Source organism: Octodon degus, unplaced genomic scaffold (genome assembly GCF_000260255.1).
Source record: "Octodon degus isolate 3935 unplaced genomic scaffold, OctDeg1.0 scaffold00098, whole genome shotgun sequence".
Classification (NCBI taxonomy): Eukaryota; Metazoa; Chordata; class Mammalia; order Rodentia; family Octodontidae; genus Octodon; species Octodon degus.
The window spans coordinates 4,169,848-4,175,261 of NW_004524674.1; the positions used below are offsets into that span (position 1 = coordinate 4,169,848).

Below are 5,414 nucleotides of genomic sequence, written 5' to 3' on the forward strand. Positions count from 1 at the left end.
TATAATCAAAGCACAAGCCTTTGAGCTAGCAGATAAATGTATAAACTATTTGAAGCTAGCATTCATAACCCAGTAGCTTTTAGACCCCTTTATTTATGGAGTCTGGCAGTTTGCTATAAGTCCCTCTAGCTATGTTTATAATTATTTTTGAATTTTGAGAACATATGAAAATCAGATTAATACCTTATTATTATTGTCAATGTTTTTAACTAATTTAAGTACAATTTGGCATATTTCTTTTTTTTAAAGTTACATCTGTGTTTACTATCAGCATGAAATATCTGAGTTACATCAAAAATCAATCAGGCTAACTTAATATATTTATCATGAAATATATAGTATTCAGTCAGATCAAACTAATGCCCCATTCAGTTTTGGATATGACTCCTATTGTAAGGAAGGGGCACTATGAAAGGATTTATCTTTTTAGCATTGGCTCTGAGTTTTATGTTTTAAAGCCAGGCCTGGCTTTATTTATAGGCCCAAAGCTATTGGACACTTTTTACATTGACAAGATTTTATCTATATGAACAATATATCTCAATTACAACTAAAATAAGATGATGATGACTGGAATAAAGGTCAGGGTTGGAGAAAGAGAAAGAGAATATCCAGCAATCGGCTGGGTTTTTTTCTTGTAGTCGTGATTACTCAGGGCTCCTCAGTGGAGGTGACAGGTAGAGATGACAGTTTGGCCAGAAGGAGGAGGCAGGCCCAGGGCCCTTCAGTCCTACTAGACCATCTGGGAAGCTGAGTCTGAGCTCTGGGCCCCCGCCTCAGAGTGCAGTCTCACTTCTAGTGGCTGTCTTGGCAGTCAGGGCATGGCTTGTGGGCCTTTTAAGGCAGTCCCTCTTACAGTGGCCTGGTTTCTGACAGCAGTAGTAGGTACGTTGAGCTCTTCTTGGAGCCCAGAGAATCAGAGTTAGGGTTTGTTTTGAGACCACAACAAAGGCAGCCGTTTTTGGTCTTTTTGCTTTTTCTCCCTGGTTCTCTCCCAGTTTCGATTATAGGACATTGTTTCCTTAGTGTCCTATAAAGCATCAAGTGAGTTGTCTGGAGCAAAAGCTATCTTTTGTAGCTCTTTCTTAATATCTGAAGCTGACTAAATAATGAACTTATCAGTAAAAGTAATCTGCCCCCTTACTGAATTAGCTTCTCAAAAATTATGCTTTACCAGTTTTTCTATTAAACATTTTAAGAAATCAGAGGGGCGTTTATCTTTTTCCTGGTAAATAGCTGAAATTTAGTAACTGAAGGCTTGGTCTTAGTTCTTTCTAGACTTTCAAGAATACATATTACAAAATATTTTTTATTATAATCTCCTGCCTGGCTATTAGGCCAGCAGAGGTCTGACTGCTTGGGCTCCAGTGGGAGCAGGTAGTTCCTGTTACAGCTAAACCACGATAGACTGGCTGTTTATCTTTTGGTTGTTTCAAAATTGACAATATGACATTTATTTCTAAATTTAACATCAGCTTATAATGTTGTCTGCCTTTTTATAGAAGTCAAAAGCTTGGTTTAAGATTAACATTACATAAATATTTTTAGATTTTCTTTCTTTTTTTTTTTTTTTGTTTAGGGTTTCACTACATAGCCCACATTAGTAGCGATCCTCCTGATTTCTGCCTCCCAAGTGCTGGGATTACAGGTGTGCACCATGGCACCCAGACTCCATCGCAGGCTCAGCACACCCGCAGGCAGGGCCGGCGCGGCACGTGGAGCCAGGTATTGAACCCTAGCCCCTGCGCTTACCTAAGCAAGCGCTTAGTCCGCTGAGCTATACCGCCTGCCCAACATAAATATTTTTAGCAACTGAACAAGAGTTAACCTTGAAACTCACAGGTGAAACTTATCATTTAGCATCACATTTTACAATATTGGTAAAAGCACAATACAGCTGGCAATCATCTTATTCTTAGTTAACACGTAAAGCAGATGTAAGCTTTTTCTGATAACCATTATTGTAAGTTGTCTCAGCCTTATTTTTGAAAGAGTGAATCATTAACTTGTTTTACTAAAAGGCTCAGGTAAAATTTCTAGTTTACTAGCAGAGAGAAAAAGTACAATAGGTAAGTGGGGAGCTTTTAGTGATTAGGAGCCAGTTTCCACCAAGGAACCTTTGGGTATGGCACCTTAACCTCTTAGGTATTCTCAGTTTCTTTTGGCTCACACAGCCAGAGGTGTCTCCAGAAAGGAATCCAGCAGTTTCTCTGGTCAACGTTCCATCAGCCATAGGCTTTAGTGTGGATTCACCGAAGAACGGCTGGGGAAACCTGTCCTCTGCTTTAAAGAGTGGCAGTTGTTCTAAGAGCATTTACTAGCTGACAGAGTAACCACTGTTCATCTAAATTCTACAAGGAATATTTAAAAAAGCCTGAACAAGATTACCTAAGCACCTTATAGTAAAGGCCTTAAGTCTATAACTTATCTCTTACCCATTTAAATGATATCTAAACTTAGGAAAAAAGGTCAAAATTTTTTTTTTCACACTTAAATGTTTTGGTCTCATAAGTGTGCTGCTTTTGGAGATAGCTTCTTCTGGTGTCACCCACAAGTCGGTTCTCTCCACTGTGTCTCAGGTTTAGTCTCCTGAAGGAGACCTGCCCAGAACACTAAGCTGAGACATGGCTTTTATATGTGTCCTCCTGGATGGGCATAGTTCTCTTTGTCTCATTTGACCCAGAGACAGGGTATGTGTCCTTTTCTAGAATGACTTCTCTGTCTTTGGCATTAACAAATGCTCATTTTCTAAGGGCTTTACTTAGCTGGAACAGTCATAGGTTTGTTTTTTTTTCTTCCAATTTTATATGCCTCTAAAAAGGAAAGTGTAAAGAGTAGGAAAATTAGGAGTAAAGTCAAAGCAAGGAAACTGAAACAGATCAGGCCCGACATTCCCTCTAGCATGTAGAGGGGGATCAGAACCAGTCTATCCCAGTGAAACCTGTCCTCCAAGTCTTTAAGAACGGTTGCCAACCTAATGTCATTTAATTGGCAAAAGGAGTCCCATTTTTATATGCAGGCATGTAGATTTTCTAAGTCCAGGCTGGCTGAAAGTCTCATTTTACAGAAGTTTACATAAAATCCACTAGGAAGCTTATTAACCTTACCCTTTCTAGTGTTATTGTCTAAAATTGAGCAAGGAATACCAGTACATTTAACAACTAGTTCAAATGCAACGTATACAAGTATAAAATAGTCATAAAATGTCCCATTAAAGAAATACCATAACTTTATAACAATTTTATATTTTAGCTTAGATTTACCAACACATTTTGACCAATATTTTAACAACTGCATAATGAATTTATCTGTGTACTGGCTGGCAGGTGGAACAAGCAGGTTCTGAGGGTGATGGTCGGGGGTCACAGCTGCTTCTTATCAGTTGGAACTGCCAGCGCGACCAGGTGGAATTGGCCAGTTGTCTGAGAATGGTGTCCAGAACAGCAAACCTTGAGTCATTTCAGGGTGTCAGCAACAGATGGTAGAGGATGTCGGCTCTGAGTCCTTGAGTGGGGGCCGGAGGGGGATCCTGAGAGGGTGATAGAGAGATGGATGGGGGAGAAGAGGGGATTTTTTTTTTTGGAGGAGTTAAGGGGGCCAAGAAGTGGGGAGGGTGTAGGAGGGTGGTTTACGGCCTTGATAAATTTCTTGATCCAGATGGGTGGATCCTAGATGAGGTCAATCCAGACTTATATGTAGATGATCTGATCTGGATGGACAGGTGGGTCAAAAAATGACCTGGCAAAGGCCCGAGCTGTGGAAAGAACAAAAGTGCATTTGGGAGGTCAAGAGACATTAAAGGAGGGCCATTCAAGTTCACAAAAAGCCCACAGTTTGCCAGGAAACACAGGTTCTCTGAATCCCTTCGGCTTGTTCTCTGAAATCTTTAAAATAGTTAAGGACCAAGGTTAGGGGTGTTAGTGACACAGAAGACATTTGTCCCATGATAGTCGGGGACAAAGAAAGACAGACAAACACAAATAGACCAAACAAAACCAAAGACAAATAACAATCACCCAAACAAAATCTCGAAGAGAAAATAGACTGGCCCAAACAAAATCTCAAGGAGAAACCAAACTGGAAGTTGTCCCCTTCTGCAAACCAGAGAGCGTCCCCTCCACAAAAATTTGGCCACTGAAACAAACATGCACACCAAACCCAGTAAAAGGTCTGTTATCTTACCTTGTTGGTGCCTTGAGATGTTGAATGGGAGAGTTGAGTTCCCGTGGGGATCCCAGAAGAGCCCCCAAATGTTGTAACTCAAAAATGAGGCAGGCTCAAAAGTTTAAAAAGTACTTTATTTTAGCGGGTACCCATCGGCAACACCCGGCACAAAGTGCCTAAGTGCACCCTGAAGGGGGTGGAGAACATGGGGTTTATAAAGCTTAAAACTACAAAGCAGGCAGGGGACAACTTGGGGAGTTGAAGGAGACATGGCGGCTGTTGAGACTAGATATAGCTAGAGGTCTGGAGAAGTTCTTGGAATTTAAGGGTGTAGGAACAGCAGTGGACATTTTTGGAACTAAGGGTGGGGTGAGGGCTTGCAGAAACAGAAGTTCTGTGAGATAGGCTCACATTTTACAGCAGGTGACATAGAAACAAAGAAATTCTGTGAGACAGGCACACATTTTACAGCAGCTGACATGGTTCACTAAGACGGCGCATACAGAACAGGATGGTGGCGCTTTGGTCAGGTTATAACAGATAAAAAAATGCAATACATGTGCACAGTGCGATGCTATGCAGTCATAAAAAAGAATGAAATCCTGCATTTGTGGCAACATGGAGGCATTTGAAAGAGATCATGTTAAATAAAACAAACCAGTCATAGGAAAACAAGTATTGCATGATCTTACATACACACAGTATAAAAGGGGTGTGCTCATAGAAGTTGAGAGTAGAATGGTGAGTTTTTTTTTTTTCTTTTTAAAGTTTCTAATACTAGGAGTAGATATCATATGATGTCTTTTAAATAAATTGTAAGTTAAAGATATAGTATAAACCTCAGAACAAAAATTAAGATTAAGCAATATTCAGAAAATTAAATACTAATTAAAAATTAAATGTTTCAAAAAATTGAACTAAGAAAAAGTTTTCATGATTACATAGAAGTACTAAGAGTAAAACATAAGATAAATACTGGAATGGCAAATAAATGATCAGCACTTCTAACAATTTGAGGATAGGATATTGCACAAAGTTCTAGTGTGTTGTGGACATGCATAATGACCACAACAGTTACCAGTGGCTAGGCATCACTTGTGGGACTGTGCTACAGCTATTTCTTTGAAATCCACCCTGTAGACTCAAGTGGAATCATGACCCATACGGTGGAAGAGAAGTCCATTTATAGAGTGTGCTGATGAAAATATTCTGCTACTGAACACAAAAGAATAACTGAAAGACTACTATTG

General features: G+C 39.7%; 1 protein-coding gene across 1 annotated transcript in view; it reads left to right on the top strand.

Moving 5' to 3' along the window:
* LOC101564222 (arachidonate 12-lipoxygenase, epidermal-type) overlaps positions 1-5,414 on the top strand; it is a gene marked incomplete at its 5' end in the record, with an annotated part of 17,562 nt that overhangs the window by 2,507 nt on the left and 9,641 nt on the right. The gene's annotated exons all lie outside the window — the stretch shown is intronic.